This window comes from Coregonus lavaretus (assembly GCF_964263955.1).
Source record: "Coregonus lavaretus genome assembly, chromosome: 13".
Classification (NCBI taxonomy): domain Eukaryota; kingdom Metazoa; phylum Chordata; class Actinopteri; order Salmoniformes; family Salmonidae; genus Coregonus; species Coregonus lavaretus.
Window position 1 is genome coordinate 18,767,824 of NC_140000.1, and position 19,094 is coordinate 18,786,917.

Consider the following 19,094-nt stretch of genomic DNA (forward strand, 5'->3'; position numbering starts at 1 on the left):
GTTTATTACTGTAAATGCCTGGGCCTGGTGTTGTTGTTGTGTCTGAGCTAAAGGACCATCTATAAGGGTGTAGTAATGGATCTCAGCCCAAATTGTCTCCTGATTGATGTGGGGTTTAGTTTAGGGCTTTCAGTTTCATTTACCTGCCTCACAAAAGAGTTTGGTGCAATATAGCCTAGCTTTGAGCAAGACACTTACATTTACATTACATTTTAGTCATTTAGCAGACGCTCTTATCCAGAGCGACTTACAGGAGCAATTAGGGTTAAGTGCCTTGCTCAAGGGCACATTAACGTCATTTAGCAGACGCTCTTAGCCAGAGCGACTCTCAAATTGGTGCGTTCACCCTATAGCCAGTGGGATAACCACTTTACAATTTGTGGGGGGGGGGGGGGGGGGGGGGGGTTAGAAGGAACACTTTATCCTATCCCAGGTATTCCTTAAAGAGGTGGGGTTTCAAATGTCTCCGGAAGGTGGTGAGTGACTCCGCTGTCCTGGCGTCGTGAGGGAGCTTGTTCCACCATTGGGGTGCCAGAGCAGCGAACAGTTTTGACTGGGCTGAGCGGGAACTGTACTTCCGCAGAGGAAGGGGAGCCAGCAGGCCAGAGGTGGATGAACGCAATGCCCTCGTTTGGGTGTAGGGACTGATCAGAGCCTGAAGGTACAGAGGTGCCGTTCCCCTCACTGCTCCATAGGCAAGCACCATGGTCTTGTAGCGGATGCGAGCTTCAACTGGAAGCCAGTGGAGTGTGCGGAGGAGGGGGGTGACGTGAGAGAACTTGGGAAGGTCGAACACCAGACGGGCTGCGGCATTCTGGATGAGTTGTAGGGGTTTAATGGCACAGGCAGGGAGGCCAGCCAACAGCGAGTTGCAGTAGTCCAGACGGGAGATGACAAGTGCCTGGATTAGGACCTGTGCCGCTTCCTGTGTAAGGCAGGGTCGTACTCTCCGAATGTTGTAGAGCATGAACCTGCAGGAGCGGGTCACCGCCTTGATGTTGGCGGAGAACGACAGGGTGTTGTCCAGGGTCACGCCTAGGCTCTTCGCACTCTGGGAGGAGGACACAGCGGAGTTGTCAACCGTGATGGCGAGATCATGGAACGGGCAGTCCTTCCCCGGGAGGAAGAGCAGCTCCGTCTTGCCAGGGTTCAGCTTGAGGTGGTGATCCGTCATCCATACTGATATGTCTGCCAGACATGCAGAGATGCGATTCGCCACCTGGTTATCAGAAGGGGGAAAGGAGAAGATTAGTTGTGTATCGTCAGCGTAGCAATGATAGGAAAGGCCATGTGAGGATATGACAGAGCCAAGTGACTTGGTGTATAGGGAGAAAAGGAGAGGGCCTAGAACTGAGCCCTGGGGGACACCAGTGGTGAGAGCACGTGGTGCGGAGACAGCTTCTCGCCACGCCACTTGGTAGGAGCGACCGGTCAGGTAGGACGCAATCCAGGAGTGAGCCGCGCCGGAGATGCCCAGCTCGGAGAGGGTGGAGAGGAGGATCTGATGGTTCACAGTATCAAAGGCAGCAGACAGGTCTAGAAGGACAAGAGCAGAGGAGAGAGAGTTAGCTTTAGCAGTGCGGAGAGTCTCCGTGACACAGAGAAGAGCAGTCTCAGTTGAATGACCAGTCCTGAAACCTGATTGGTTTGGATCAAGAAGGTCATTCTGAGAGAGATAGCAAGAGAGTTGGCTAAAGACGGCACGCTCAATAGTTTTGGAAAGAAAAGAAAGAAGGGATACTGGTCTGTAGTTGTTGACATCAGTGGGGTCGAGTGTTGGTTTTTTGAGAAGGGGAGCAACTCTCGCTCTCTTGAAGACGGAAGGGACATGGCCAGCGGTCAAGGATGAGTTGATCAGCGAGGTGAGGTAGGGGAGAAGGTCACCGGAGATGGTCTGGAGAAGGGAGGAGGGGATGGGGTCAAGCGGGCAGGTTGTTGGGCGGCCTGCAGTCACAAGTCGCAGGATTTTATCTGGAGAGAGAGGGGAGAAAGAAGTCAAAGCATAGGGTAGGGCAGTGTGAGCAGGACCAGCAGTGTCATTAGACTTAACAAACGAGGATCGGATGTCGTCAACCTTCTTTTCAAAGTGGTTGACGAAGTCATCTACAGAGAGAGAGGAGGGGGGGGGATTCAGGAGGGAGGAAAATGTGGCAAAGAGCTTCCTAGGGTTAGAGGCAGATGCTTGGAATTTAGAGTGGTAGAAGGTGGCCTTAGCAGCAGAAACAGATGAAGAAAATGTAGAGAGGAGGGAGTGAAAAGATGCCAGGTCGGCAGGGAGTTTAGTTTTCTTCCATTTCCGCTCCGCTGCCCGGAGCTCTGTTCTGTGAGCTCGCAATGAGTCATCAAGCCACGGAGCTGGAGGGGAGGACCGAGCCGGCCGGGAGGATAGGGGACACAGAGAGTCAAAGGATGCAGAAAGGGAGGAGAGGAGGGTTGAGGAGGCAGAATCAGGAGATTGGAGGGAGAAGGATTGAGCAGAGGGAAGAGATGATAGGATGGAAGAGGAGAGAGTAGTGGGAGAGAGAGAGCGAAGGTTGCGGCGGTGCATTACCATCTGTGTAGGGGCAGAGTGAGTAGTGTGGGAGGAGAGCGAGAGAGAAAAGGAAACAAAGTAGTGGTCGGAGACATGGAGGGGAGTTGCAGTGAGATTAGTAGAGGAGCAGTATCTAGTGAAGATGAGGTCAAGCGTATTGCCTGCCTTGTGAGTAGGGGGGGACGGTGAGAGGGTGAGGTCAAAAGAGGAGAGGAGTGGAAAGAAGGAGGCAGAGAGAAATGAGTCAAATGTGGACATAGGGAGGTTGAAATCCCCCAAAACTGTGAGGGGTGAGCCATCCTCAGGGAAGGAACTTATCAAGGCGTCAAGCTCATTGATGAACTCTCCAAGGGAACCTGGAGGGCGATAGATGACAAGGATATTAAGCTTAAATGGGCTAGTGACTGTGACAGCATGGAATTCAAATGAGGAGATAGACAGATGGGTTAGGGGAAAAATTGAGAATGTCCACTTGGGAGAGATGAGGATTCCTGTACCACCACCCCTCTGACCAGATGCTCTCGGGGTATGCGAGAACACATGGTCAGACGAGGAGAGAGCAGTAGGAGTAGCAGTGTTTTCAGTGGTGATCCATGTTTCCGTCAGCGCCAGGAAGTCGAGGGACTGGAGGTTGGCATAGGCTGGGATGAAGTCAGCTTTGTTGGCAGCAGAACGGCAGTTCCAGAGGCTGCCTGCGACCTGGAACTCCACGTGGGTGGTGCGTGCAGGGACCACCAGGTTAGAGAGGCAGCAGCCACGCGGTGTGGTGCGTTTGTGTAGCCTGTGCAGAGAGGAGAGAACAGGGATAGGCAGAGACATAGTTGACAGGCTGTAGCAAATGGCTACAAAAATGCAGAGGAGATCGGAATGAAATGAGCTAAGCATCTGGGAGCGGAGAGAGCAGGGCCTCCCTCACCAAAAACGTCTACCTCAGAAACTAAAATTGTTTCACTGAACCACCCGAACAAAAACTCTCCCAACTTCCGCCTTTAGAAATCAGAATTGTTGTGAACCACAGCGGTTCAATGTTTAAAGGAATAGACTCAACCCACTTTATTCAGCTAGCCAACTATGACACCATAGCTAACTAGCAAGCTAGCATCCAATAACAATAACACACCGTTTAGCACCAACACTTGGTCACAACAAACCACCAATAGTGTGATAACACACTAAACAGATCATTCGTGTCTGTGTCAAGTTCCTTTCATGACGCAGCAATGATTAGACATTGGCTAGCTAGGACAAGTATATTGTATTTAGCTACTACCGTACAGTTAGCTGGTCGTGTTGGGTAGCTAGCAATGGCCACTGTGTTGACTTTGTTTGAAGAACGGCTAGCTAGCTAGCTTCGTGCTACACCCGGCACACAATGGCTATTGTGTTGACTCTGACTCTGTTCGAAAAAACGGCTAGGTAGCCCGCTTCGTGCTACAGCCGGCACTGCCAAGACACAGTAACTACACACAACAACCCACGATGCCTAGCTATGACGCCGTAGCTAACTTGCAAGCTAGCATCCATTAACACACAATTTAGCATCAATACTTGGTTACAACAAACTGCCAAGAGTGTGTTAGCACACTAAACAGATAATTCAAGTCCGTGTCTAGTTCCTTTCATAACGCATAACGCAGCAAAAAGATTAAACGTTGGCTAGCACTACATTAACATTGGAACCAGCTCTCCAGCGTTGCTAATCGTTACCAGTAGCTACCCGCTAGCTAGCTAGCCTCGTGCTTCGATACTAACCTACAATTACCTACGGAAACCTACAATAACAACAATACTAACCTATAATAAATACAATACCTAACTACGGCTAACTACCTACCTACGATCTAATACATGGTTAAGCAAAAATCAAACGTTGGCTAGCACTACATTAACATTGGGACCAGCTCTCTAGCGTTGCTAGTCGTTACCAGTAGCTACCCGCTAGCTAGCTAGCCTCGTGCTTCGATACTAACCTACAATTACCTACGGAAACCTACAATAACAACAATACTAACCTATAATAAATACAATACCTAACTACGGCTAACTACCTACCTACGATCTAATACATGGTTAAGCAAAAAATTAAACGTTGGCTAGCACTACATTAACATTGGAACCAGCTCTCCAGCGTTGCTAATCGTTACCAGTAGCTACCCGCTAGCTAGCTAGCCTCGTGCTTCGATACTAACCTACAATTACCTACGGAAACCTACAAAAACAACAATACTAACCTATAATAAATACAATACCTAACTACGGCTAACTACCTACCTACGATCTAATACATGGTTAAGCTTTACTCAACACCATATGAGAAGCTTACCTCCTGCTTACCTCCAGCTAGAGAAAAACACGACCTCTCCCGACAACATGTCAGCAGGAGGTAACCCTAATTGCTCCTGTAAGTCGCTCTGGATAAGAGCGTCTGCTAAATGACTAAAATGTAAAATGTAAATGCAGAATTCCTCAGTTGCGTGCATCTGTATTACCCAATTAACTATCTATTATTACTTGTAAACATTTTACATTTGATTTTTAACTGGATGTTCATATTTTACTGTATGAAGTATATTACAGTCTGTATTTTAACATGTCCTTTTGCTCAAACGCTTTAGTGGCTTTTTGTTGTGGCAGAGTGACTACTCGCAGTGCCTTGTGTTTTGAGTTTACAGTCAATTAAATGGACCAATGATCATCTGCAATAATGAGCCACTATGCATCTTCACTTTGATTTCACACTTCGACTGTCAACCATTTATTGTCTTATCATTATGTTGTCCATGCTTCTCTGTGTCTGTTCCCTGGTAATGTTACCTAAAATACACTTCCCATTAGCAGTAGATAGTATTATCCCTAAGCACCAGCTCCACTCCTGCTTGTCTCCCCAGACCAGACGGGCCTCAGGCCAGCTTCAGAGACACACCCTAGCAGTGTGTTGTATTTTTGGTCAGGTTCAAGTCTAAATGCTTGTTGTCCGTGAACATTTTTCTCACTAAGCAGAAAACATTTAAACATTGTAGTGTATTTGAGGTTTAAAAAGGCTTCTGAAGTTTGTAATTTTCACTTTGAAATTTCAGACTTGATTTTCCCTCACGAAAAGTGTATCAACCCCTACAAAAATGTCCATGAATTATAATCCACATAATGACTCACATTTCCTGTTGCTGCAGGATTATTTTGCTGCTGTAGCAAACTGGCTCAAATTAAGAGCCTACATTAATAGGTTTAGCCCTAAAACTATAACCTTGAAGTTTCTATTGAGATGGATTGAGAGCAGGCATTTCTATTTGTTTTTCAAGAGAATATCATTTTAAGCCTTTTGCAAGATGAGAGACAAGTGATGTATTGTTGGCGGTGGTATATGGTTGGAAATAACTACTCCTGTTGTACTGGCCATCGGGTTTAAAATGACCTGACTGCCTGGCACTAGTCTTTATAAATAGTTATCTGACTGCCACCACATGCAGCAGATGAATTACTTCCATGGACTCTTCAGTGTAAATGCTCTACATGTGTTGGGACCTGGCCTATCTAGTTTTACTATTGTTTACACAGTAACAACTCAAGTAAGAATAGTTTTGAAGAGAATACATTTCAACTTATTGGTAGGTTACATCATAATCATGTACACACACATGCATACCATTTCAGGGAATTGATTGCTTTTAAATGTTGTGTAATTTATTGTAGTCAAGAGGGCAACATGATCACGTTTTAAGTGAGTCATTACTCTACAGCAATCTGTTGACTTGTTTCAGTGTCCTCTCCTGCATGGTGGATATGAGGGGCTGTTTGAAAACATTGCTAAGCTACAGGACTTATTTTGGGCCACTGTCAGACTGTGTAGTCTGAGGATTGTGTGGAAGGTGGGTTTGTGGTGAAGACAGATCTGTGTACAGTACAGTTGAGACGAGCCCCAAATATTAGGCTAGTTGTGGTAGTAATTTTGAGTTCATTAATGGCCATGTTCTTACATTGGTTGGTTTGGATGGTTGTGATAGTTATTTCACCTGCACCGTCACACTGTGGATGGCAGACTCTGAGTAAGAGGAAGAGCAGCTGTTGATTCTAGTGATGCTTTAGGTTACCATACAGTGATGCTAGTACAGACACTAGTTTACCACCGTTTACAGCTATTTCTTTTTTCACACCTTTACTGCAGTAGCCTCCCCTTAATTAACAAATTGCATAATCATCTTTTAGTCTCATTCTGTGACTGGAAGTCTGTATGGCTAAAAGAGGACTGGTATAGTACGTGTTTCTCTGAGTCCTTCCCTACAGCAGAGCTTTGTTAATTGAGGGAGCTGCTTAGGGAGTATATAACAAGCTAATTGTTATTTCCTGCTGTTCTGTTCCCTCCCTCCCCAGTCTCCACTGCTCAGTGCTCTACTCCATGTCCTGTGGGATATTACCCTCCACCAGGGATGGTTTCACATACAGAGCAGCTGGTCTAGAGGGCCAGGTTATACAGCATAGTCCTGATCTGCATCTCAAATGGCACACTACTCCCTATATATTGCACTACTTTTGACCATGGCCCATAGGGCTCTGGTCAAAGGTAGTGCACTATATAGGGACGTACACTACCGGTCAAAAGTTTTAGAACACTTACTCATTCATGTGTTTTTCTTTATTTTTACTATTTTCTACATTGTAGAATAATAGTGAAGACATCAAAACTATAAAATAACACATATGGAATCATGTAGTAACCAAAGACGTGTTAAACAAATCAATATATATTTTATATTTGAGATTCTTCAAATAGCCACCCTTTGCCTTGATGACAGCTTTGCACGCTCTTGGCATTCTCTCAACCAGTTTCATGAGATAGTCACCTGGAATGCATTTCAATTAACAGGTGTGCCTTCTTAAATGTTAATTTGTGGAATGTCTTTTCTTGTTAATGCGTTTGAGCCAATCAGTTGTGTTGTGACAAGGTAGGGGGGATATACAAAAGATAGCCCTATTTGGGAAAAGACCAAGTCCATATTATGGCAAAAACAGCTCAAATAAGCAAAGAGAAACGACAGTCCATCATTACTTTAAGACATGAAGGTCAGTCAATATGGACAATTTCAAGAACTTTGAAAGTTTCTTCAAGTGCAGTCGCAAAAACCATCAAGCGCTACGATGAAACTGGCTCTCATGAGGACCGCCACAGGAATGGAAGACCCAGAGTTACCTCTGCTGCAGAGGATAAGTTCATTAGAGTTGCAGCCCAAATAAATGCTTCATAGAGTTCAAGTAACAGACACATCTCAACATCAACTGTTCAGAGGAGACTGTGTGAATCAGGCCTTCATGGTCGAATTGCTGCAAAGAAACCACTACTAAATAATAAGAAGAGACCTGCTTGGGCCAAGAAACACGAGCAATGGACATTAGACCGGTGGAAATTTGTCCTTTGGTCTGGAGTCCAAATTTGAGATTTTTGGTTCCAACCACCGTGTCTTTCTGAGACGCGGTGTGGATGAACGGATGATCTCTGCATGTGTAGTTCCCACCGTAAAGCATTGAGGAGGAGGTGTTATGGTGTGAGGGTGCTTTGCTGTTGACACGGTCTGTGATTTATTTAGAATTCAAGGCACACTTAACCAGCATGGATACCACAGCATTCTGCAGCGATACTCCATCCCATCTGGTTTGGGCTTAGTAGGATTATCATTTGTTTTTCAACAGGACAATGACCCGACACACCTCCAGGCTGTGTAAGGGCTATTTGACCAAGAAGGAGAGTGATGGAGTGCTGACCTGGCCTCCACAATCCCCCGACCTCAACCAAATTGAGATGGTTTGGGAGGAGTCGGACCGCAGAGTGAAGGAAAATCAGTCAACAAGTGCTCAGTATATGTGGGAACTCCCTCAAGACGGTTGGAAAAGCATTCCAGGTGAAGCTGGTTGAGAGAATACCAAGAGTGTGCAAAGCAGTCATCAAGGCAAAGGGTGGCTATTTGAAGAATCTCAAATATAAAATATATTTTGATTTGTTTAACACTTCTTTGGTTACTTCATATGTGTTATTTCATATTTTCGTTGTCTTCACTATTATTCTACAATGTAGAAAATAGTAAAAATAAAGAAAAACCCTTGAATGGGTAGGTGTGTCACGATAGTTTATAGACGGGACGGACCAAGGCGCAGCGTGATATGCATACATGTTTATGTATATTGAATAAACACCACGATAAAACAACAAATGAAACGAAACGTGAAGTCCAAGGTAGACAAACAACATACCTCACACGGAACAAGATCCCACAACCCACTAGTGCCAATAGGCTACCTAAGTATGGTCCCCAATCAGAGACAATGAGCGACAGCTGCCTCTGATTGGGAACCACACCGGCCAACATAGATCTAGACATCCTAGATCTAAACATAGAAAATACAACATAGAAAAATACCACAAAGAAAATACACACCCTGACTCAACAAATAAGAGTCCCCAGAGTCAGGGCGTGACAAGGTGTTCTAAAACTTTTGACTGGTAGTGTAGACCTGGTGTATAGGGCAGGACATAGAGTATAGGCTTCTCTTGTTTACACTGGCATGTGCATTCCTTGAAGATTTAGGTTCTGTCCAGACACACTTGGAACACTGTCTCTATTAAAGGGGACAGGTCTTATCATGACATGGCTCATGGCTAAGTGAGAGTTGTTGGTGTAAGACCGTGGTCTGAAGCAGTCAGTGGATCAGAGCAGAGACTTATTACTTATCCCATATTACTTCAGATACGTCTGCTACCCAAATGGCACCCTATTCCCTATAAAGTTCACTAATTTTGACCAAAGCCTTTGGTGCCATTTGGGACATAGACATATCTGCAGTAATATGGGATGCTAAAGGAATTACCCTATTAACTCAGCACTGCACCATCTGGCTTCAGAGGCTTTGTTTGGGTCCAGTCACCCATGTGTCTAATAAGTGTGGCTCAGTTGGTAGAGCATGGCGCTTGCAACGGCAGGGTTGTGGGTTCGATTCCCATGGGGGCCCAGTATGAAAATGTATGAACTCACTACTGTAAGTTGCTCTGGATAAGATCGTTTGCTAAATGACTAAAATGTAAACTGTATTTGTTGTGTAAATAGCCTACTTCTGAAATGACTTCAGAACTCTGTGGTGTTTGCTCTATTTAATTGTTGTATTAAGACATTCCTGAGGTACTTTGAAGTGAGGATGCTTTGTCATTATTGGTTTGCTAGGTAGGCGGCATGCATACACTCTTAGAAAAAACTGTGCTATCTAGAACCTAAAAGGGCTCTTTGGCTGTCCCCATAGGATTACCCTTTGAAGAACCCTTTTTGGTTCCAGGTAGAACCCTTTTGGGTCCACGTAAAACCCAATCCACAGAGGGTTCTACCTGGAACCAAAAAGGGTTCTCCTATGGGGACAGCCGAAGAATCCTTTTGGAACCCTGTTTTCTAAGAGTGTGTAATTGAAATGAATATGTTGGCTGTTTTTTCCTGTGGCTGTAATTACTTATGCGATGTCTCACCACCAGTCAAACTTAGACATGGCAGCCCTGAGTCACCAACCAGCCAGGAGCAGATGACCAGGCCTAGGTACCTAGCTTACATGTATGTCTCTGAATACTGTGAAGGGAAGGTGGGTGGTGTCTAGTTTGTTACAGTAAGACAAGTGGTGCCTCTGCATACTCTTAGGTGGGTGTCAGAGAGAAGGCCAGCCCAGAGATGCTCTTCTCTTATTCATTTATCTCTCTCTTGCTGCTAATGAGTAATTGATCCCAGAAGGCACCTATGTTCGAGCCAGAGGAGCTGTGTTCACTTGTTCCCCCAGAGATGTGGTTACAGTCAGTACAGTCCTGTCCCTCCCAGAACCAGCAGCTTTGGAATGGTCCGAGGCTAGCAGAGTTGGAGTATTCTGAGCATGGTGTGGCATGTGTGGGTGTGTAATGCTAGAGCGTGGCATTTGGGAAGAGGCCATGGGGGGGGCGGGGCGAGGAGTGTCTGATGTTGGAGTACTCTGGACTGGAACGGAATAAACCCTGTTACACTCCATTTTGACTTTCCCGCTATCATTATCTAAAAGGGTAAACATTTTAAATCTATACGAACAAAAATAATACACCCAAATAAACTTCAGAGACACCACAAACCAAAACCTAAACATAACGAAAACCACAAGGCAAATATATGATGTTTTCATTTAAAAACCAACGCAACCTTCATAATCTGTTTCTTGGTACATTATTTGATTACACTGATTTGACTATAGGCTACCTGTTGGTGTTTTCCGTGTTACTGTGCTCAGAGAACTATGTACTGTGTTGTAGTAGAGCCAAAGACAGTTTTAAATGGACACTTCAGAGAGCACAGGCCAGGGGGTTATCATCAGAAAGCCAATGAAAACCTTGCCATCTCAGCAATAAAACAGGGTGGGCTTTAGTCTACCCGTCGAGTGGTTTGTAATTTGAGAGTGGGGGCATATGCTGAATAAGCTGAATGCTCTTAGCAACTGCAAACAATGCCTCTGTGGAGCTCAAATGTCCCCTAGATGCATGTGGGTCCTTCACTTTTTGCAGCGTACTTCTATCTATCTGTCGTAAATACACAGCTGCGACCAAATAGAGAGCAAGTCTCTCTCTCCTTGTGGTGTAAATATAGGTTGCTATGAGAACACCATGGCTCCCAGAGATCATTCTACCATTGTTGCTCTGTGGAGTGGCTGAGGGTGAGGGCATTCATGGTCTGTCCTCTGCTCAATAGGGGGGAAACTCAAGTGACAATTGTATTTTTGTAAATATATATTTCTGCCAAGATGCACTTTTAAATACATGTAGATAGTCGTTGGCTCAATTACTAGAAGTGAAGTCTATGGGAACACTAGTAGCAATCCACAGTCTCTCTTTGATGTGTGCTGACAGTCTCTCTCTCTCTCAGCACTTGGACACCCTCCAAATTAAGGCAGATTATTTTTCCTTCCGCAGTCCTTAATCAATAGCTAGTCTGTTGTGGTATTAAAAGATCCCACATGAGATGGCCAAAGATTTCTAAAACCAGATCAAGCTGCTTTAGCAGAAAATAGGCACAATGGGTGGACTATATAATTATTCAAATAAGTATTTTATTTCCTGATATTTACTTGTTTATTCATGTTCCAATAGGATCCTAGTTCCTATGTAGTATAGTATGTAGTTACTAATAATATGCAGGTATTCCATATGCTAATTGGGGTCAGTAAAATAAATGTCTGTTGGAGTGAAGTAGGTCACAGTTTTTTATTTATTGCTCCTTAGTATGCCTAAATGCACAGTGCCTACTTTTAAAGGATAGTGCTCCCATTGTTTGGGTCTAATCCCATTGTGTTGCGTAGAACGGGCCATGACAGGTGTCTCTCACCAAAGTGTCTGTGTCCCAAATGCACTCTATTCACTTTATAGTGCACTACTTTAGATTGACCAGGGCCCATAGGGCTCTGCTCAAAAGTGATGCACCATATAAAGATTAGGGTGCCATTTGGGATGGAGCTAGTGTTTCCCCTACCTTCAACTTCTAAAATGACAGGTCGTCATTGTGCACGTCTCTCTTCATCAGGTCTAAACTGGCTCCTGCTTCCCTGCTTCTAATATACTACACTACAGTCCCAAACTCTACTAACATATTCCACTATTTTAATAAGACCCAGGGAAGGAAGGAATATTTATATTTCCATAACTATTTTGGCAGGATAACTGATTAACCTCATACAGTACAATCGCTCATTAGTCTTTCCTTGCAGAGTTAGCCAGTTCTTCTCTCTCTCTGTTAGCTTTTGAGTTGTATCACTCACTGACTCACTGCTTCCTTTATTGTTGTCCAATCCTCTTGGGTTTCCTCCACTACAACAGAGAGCATTATTGATATGAACTTGAGCCTTGTGGCAGAAAGAGCACAGAGGGGTTGACTTTTTCTAACTGGATAGTTGCCTATAGGGGAGCAGAATCTTATTTGGGCCATGGAATATGAACAGCCCCATGCACACAGAGACTAATCTCGTAATCAGTCTAACACAACACCAGGGTAACAAACTGCTAGGTCAGGTTATAAAAGTAGTACCTATTCACTGGTTAGATAGAAACCCTACTGCTACTGCGGTTCCTGTGCTGTGGGGCTTGTGTTACGCTTACACCCCCCCACTGGGCCTAAACAGCTAGGTTAGGTTTATAGCAGTAATAGGCCACTCCTCTCAACACCTAGCTGGTTAGTTAGTCACTGGCTACTCCTTACTGTAGTCCCCTGTCCTGTACTGTGGGGTGATGTTGTTGACCATATCATAGTGTAACCATAGTGTAACTATCTCTGACGAGCCCTACTGCAATGTAATCCTGCAATGATTACAGCTGTGAGTCTTTTTGGGTAAGTCTTTAAGAGCTTTGCACACATGGACTGTACAATATTTGCCTTTTATTCTTTAAAAAAGTATTCAAATTGATTGTTGATCATTGCTAAACAGCCATTTTCAAGTCTTTCTATAGATTTCCAAGCTGATTTAAGTCAAAACTGTAACCGGGATCACTCAGGAACATTATAATGTCTTCGTGGTATGCAACTCCAGTGTAGATTTGGGCTACTCCTTGCCGATGACAAACCCATAACATGATGCAGCCACCACCGTGCTTGAAAATATGAAGAGTGATGTGTTGGATTTGCACCAAACATTAGGCTTTGTATTCAGGACAAAAAGTTAATTTCTTTGCCACACTTCTTGCAGCAATACTTAAGTGCCTTGTTGCAAACCAGATGTATGTTTATAATATAATAATATAATATGCCATTTAGCAGATGCTTTTATCCAAAGCGACTTACAGTCATGTGTGCATACATTTTTACGTATGGGTGGTCCCGGGGATCGAACCCACTACCCTGGTGTTACAAGCGCCATGCTCTACCAATTGAGCTACATTTTTTATTCTTTACAGGCATCCTTCTTTTCACTCTATCATTTAGGTTAGTATTGTGGAGTAACTACAATGTAGTTGATCCATCCTCAGTTTTCTCACATCACAACCATTAAACTCTAACTAATTTAAAATCACCACTGGCCTCATGGTTAAATCCCTGAGAAGTTTCCTTCCTCTCCGGCAACTGAGTTAGGAAAGACGCCTGTGTCTTTGTTGTGACTGATATTAAACTTTTTTACACCTCTACCAATCAGTGCCCTTCTTTGCTAGGCATTGAAAAACCTCCCGGGTCTTTGTGGTTGAATCTGTGCTTTAAATTCACTACTCGATTGAGGGACCTTACAGATAATTGTATGTGTGGGGTACAGAGATTGGGTAGTCATTAAAAAATAATGTGAACCACTATTATTGAACACGGAATGAGTCCATGCAACATTTATAATGCGATTTGTTAAGCACATTTTTACTCCTGAACTTATTTAGGCATGCCATAACAAAGGGGTTGAATACTTATTGACTCAAGACATTTCAGCTGTACATTTTTTTATTAATTGTTCTACAAACAAACTTCCACTTTGACATTTATGGGGTATTGTGTGTAGACACAAGATCTCAATTTAATCAATTTAAAATCCGGGCTATAACACAACAAAATGTGGAAAAACTAAAGGGGTGTGAATACTTTCTGAAGGCACTGTATTTACTAAATCGTTGCCACTACTCCAAAAACACACACACATATATATATATATATATATATATAATTTGTATTTTGTATTTTCTCCCCAATTTCGATCTTGTCTCACCGCTGCAACTCCCCAACGGGCTCGGGAGAGGCGAAGGCGGAGTCATGCGTCTTCTGAAACATGACCCGCCTAACCGCGCTCCTTAAAACCTCTTAAATTTAATGGCAAAATGTAGATTTCCGCCTAAATAGACATACCCAAAAGTAACTCTCTTCGTGTGTAATTACATGATTCTGACATGCAAAAACATGGTATATTTGGAAAGAAGACATCTGGGAGATTATGGGGAAATGATCAGAAGATAGATAGGAGTTACATAGTTCAGAATACACAAAATCAAGCACACACAAAATAACAGTTTCTTTATTTTGAAAGTCATCTTTCATTGACTAGCTATAAGTTAATTATTGATGACTAGAGCTTGAAACACATCAGATGGCTTCCACAACATATGAACAATATCAGAAAAAAAGGGATTGATAGACCTAACAACTAGAAATGGGCAGATGTTTTAGTAAGTGGTGTCAGACGTGGTCATGGGACATTTCCAAGTGTCCCTAAACCTCTCCAAAGTGGCATATGTCTGAAAATCAGATAATTCCAGTGCTATTACATATTTGCAATCCCTAAATGCTATTTGTTCAGTATAAAAACACAATTTCTACCATATCAACCTCACTCAAACATTGTGGTGGTGTTATGGGGTATCCAGGATACATTCAAGTGTCCTTTCAACCTCTCCAAAGTGTCCGAATGTGGTTTTTGCACAATGGATGTGCCTAAAAGTTATTGTTCACTATAAAAACACAATTTCTATAACACCAACCTCTCTCAAACATTGTGGTGGTGTCGGGGTACATACAGGGGATATCCAAGTGTTTTTTCAACGTAGTCACTCGGCGGACATTCGATGTTGCCATTAAGTCATACATCATCAGATAACATTGGCAATATGCTAGATTTGTTCCTACCAACCTAAGGATTCATTTGATACCTCCTATGTAGCTACAGTGGCTTGCGAAAGTATTCACCCCCTTGGCATTTTTCCTATTTTGTAGCCTTACAACCTGGAATTAAAATATATTTTTTGGGGGTTTGTATCATTTGATTTACACAACAAGCCTACCACTTTGAAGATGCAAAATATTTTTTATTGTGAAACAAACAAGAAATAAGACTAAAAAAACTGAAAACTTGAGTGTGCATAACTATTCACCCCCCCCCCCAAAGTCAATACTTTGTAGAGCCACCTTTTGCAGCAATTACAGCTGCAAGTCTCTTGGGGTATGTCTCTATAAGCTTGGCACATCTAGCCACTGGGATTTTTGCCCATTCTTCAAGGCAAAACTGCTCCAGCTCCTTCAAGTTGGATGGGTTCCGCTGGTGTACAGCAATCTGTAAGTCATACCACAGATTCTCAATTGGATTGAGGTCTGGGCTTTGACTAGGCCATTCCAAGACATTTAAATGTTTCCCCTTAAACCACTCAAGTGTTGCTTTAGCAGTATGCTTAGGGTCATTGTCCTGCTGGAAGGTGAACCTCCGTCCCAGTCTCAAATCTCTGGAAGACTGAAACAGATTTCCCTCAAGAATTTCCCTGTATTTAGCGCCATCCATCATTCCTTCAATTCTGACCAGTTTCCCAGTCCCTGCCGATGAAAAACATCCCCACAGCATGATGCTGCCACCACCATGCTTCCCTGTGGGGATGGTGTACTCGGGGTGATGAGAGGTGTTGGGTTTGCGCCAGACATAGCGTTTTCCTTGATGGCCATAAAAGCTCAATTTTAGTTTCATCTGACCAGAGTACCTTCTTCCATATGTTTGGGGAGTCTCCCACATGGCTTTTGGCGAACACCAAACGTGTTTGCAATGGCCACTCTTCCGTAAAGCCCAGCTCTGTGGAGTGTATGGCTTAAAGTGGACCTATGGACAGATACTCCAATCGCTGCTGTGGAGCTTTGCAGCTCCTTCAGGGTTATCTTTGGTCTCTTTGTTTCCTCTCTGGTCCGTGAGTTTCGGTGGGCAGCCCTCTCTTGGCAGGTTTGTTGCGGTGCCATAGGTGGACTTTATTGAACTAATTATGTGACTTCTGAAGGTAATTGGTTGCACCAGATCTTATTTAGGGGCTTCATAGCAAAGAGGGTGAATACATATGCAACCACCACTTTTCCGTAATTTTTTTTTAGAATTTTTTGAAACAAGTAATTATTTTCGTTTCACTTCACCAATTTGGACTATTTTGTGTATGTCCATTACATGAAATCCAAATAAAAATCCATTTAAATTACAGGTTGTAATGCAACAAAATAGGAAAAAGGCCAACGGGGATGAATACTTTTGCAAAGCACTGTATAGCTCAAACACAGACCAAATTGAGCTTACCTTGTAAGATGTTTGCTGTATGGTGAAAACATTGTCTAAAATAAACATTTTGACTCTCGGTGCTGGTGATCAATAACGGTAGGTCACATGCAGACAAATAAGATATCCTCATGATTTGTGGAGTCCTGGCTTTCGGTGTGTATCAACGAATTCCGTGTTTATTTAGTTTATGCTTCACAATGCTAATCGGAATGTTGGTAGCAGCCATCTTGAAATGAGGTCATCGGCTCGGCCTGCCTTAATAAATACATATGCCTTATATGGTAGTAAGTCACACCGAAGATTTGAAGGCACCGATCAATAGCCAAGATACTCAGCTTTCCGCAGACACCCTACTTTTGCTACTGTTCTCATACCAGACTGAATTTAATTTTTAAAAATCTAAACCGCCAGCCAGCCGCACCAATGTGTCGGAGGAAACACCATTCAACTGGCGACCGGGGTCAGCATGCAGGCACCCGGCCCGCCACAAGGAGTCGCTAGGGCGCGATGAGCCAAGTAAAGCCCCCCCGGCCAAACCCTCCCCTAACCCGGACGACGCTGGGCCAATTGTGCGCCGTCCTATGGGACTCCCGGCCACGGCTGGTTGTGGCACAGCCTGGGATGAACCCAGGTCTGTAGTAATGACTCTAGCACTGCGATGCAGTGCCTTAGACCGCTGCGCCACTCGGGAGGCCCCCAAAAACATTTTTTACCTTTATTTGATTATTATTAGTATTTGTTTTATTTTGCCGAGACGCGCTTTTAAGATCAGAGTGACAACCCACTGGGCACACACTGGTTGAATCAACGTTGTTTCCACATCATTTAAATAAAATGACGTTGAACCATCGTGGAATAGACGCTGAATTGACGTCTGTGCCCAGTGGGAAGTTAGAACAAGTTCTAAATCTTCCTCAGATTCTCATCATATCGCCCAAGAAACCTCCAAGGTAACTAGCTAGCTAGCTTGTAATCCTGGAAGTGTAGCCAACCCTATTATAATTGTTAGCTAAAATACAGTAACGTTACGCTAGCTAAATTATTTGGGGGGTTAATATAGAATTGGCTGGTGATGTCACTGAGCTCGAGATAAAATGAAACTGTCCTCGATTTACAGATTACTTTCAAAGGAGGAGAACATAATGACATTTTCATGCATTTTGGAATAGAATGTCCTTTAAAAAAAAGTCACCAGAAGTGACCTTCTCACAGTCGTTCAACAAAATCTTGTATGTGTTTCCATTGGATTGTGTGTTCAATTAAAAAAGAATATCTTCGGTTGATTCCGTTCACAACTGGCCAATGAAGTAGAGATAGCAGACTGAGTGGTTCATTTGTAACCCAGTCACTGTGGAAGCTGCACTTACTGCCCAGCTCAGTAATGGAGTTTCCTTCTCTCTTTGGGAGACTCTCTCTCTGCCCCAAAAGGCTCTTTGTGTGTGTGTGTGTGTGTGTGTGTGTGTGTGTGTGTGTATGTGTGTACTGGCTGACTCAATGGGTCCTGTGCTGGAGACAAGGGCACACTAAGATCTCAGTCTCTAGCGGAGGTGTACGATCTGTTGTCCCAATATCAAACACACAGCTACTGTAGCTACAGCTACAGTGCAGTGTCTCTCTGACCCATTCATAGTGGTATACTACAGTACACTGGTTTTGATCATGAAGTTATTTTCATTTAATCGCCCTCTCTGTAGTGTTTTGTTTTGAACAATTGTGGTTCAATGGTTCAATTGCTCTGTGGTGGTGGATGGATGCCGGACTTAGTTATCAATAATTAACTTAGGTGAGGTTAGAGTCCAAGCACTTTGGTATGTTGAATGTTCACGTGCATGCCTACTCCCACCTTCACAGAACAAGGTGTCTTCAAGGCTCCTAGAAGATACCTTTTCCCTGTAGCCCCAGTCCTTGGGAAGGATTTATAAACATTAACACGGATTAATATACAGAACGCTTCATCAAAAACCCAAGGACCAACTTGACGTGAGTGGCGCAGATTTATCTCATACTGTTGTTTGTTCAGTGGGGAGAAAGTGTGTAGCTATTGAACATACCTAGAAGGGAAAAGGCATTAATCATTGTAAACTGTATATTATAGTCAAGATAATGGTGTATGCTGAGACAAAGCTACAATTTGTTCCTCTGACACGTGTCAAATACATACAGAGTCAGGTGTAGTGAAAGTTAGGACCACTAATGATTTACATAATCTTCTCTCAAAGTCCTGCCATCAGTGCAGTTAGCGCCATGTATTTCGGTGCAGTGTAGAGCTTCCGTCTGCGTTCAAAAAAGAGAGTTGAAAAGTTATTTTATGCCTATTTATTCATTCATATATTGAAGCATGAAGAATTACATAATGACAGACAATAGAAAAACATTGTAATGCGACAGACATGAGTTTGGATGAATTGCAATGCATGCTGGTTATCTTTATCCTTGTGTGTTTAGATGGTTACATCATCTCTATTCTGTATAAAGAATATGTATAAAGATTTAGATTTTTAATTTTGAAAAAAATATTTGCACACAAGAAAATACAAAACAATAT

The 19,094-nt window shown here is 43.4% G+C and overlaps 1 protein-coding gene across 3 annotated transcripts in view; it reads left to right on the forward strand.

Moving 5' to 3' along the window:
- Window positions 1-19,094, forward strand: part of LOC311140790 (protein cordon-bleu-like) — a 70,837-nt gene that overhangs the window by 4,673 nt on the left and 47,070 nt on the right. The window contains exon 3 of one of the 3 annotated variants that reach the window (XM_084176014.1): window positions 18,401-18,529. The exons of the other annotated variants lie outside the window; for them this stretch is intronic. The gene's annotated coding sequence lies outside the window, so the exon portion shown is untranslated. The remainder of the gene's footprint in view (window positions 1-18,400; window positions 18,530-19,094) is intronic. 3 annotated transcript variants of the gene reach the window in all.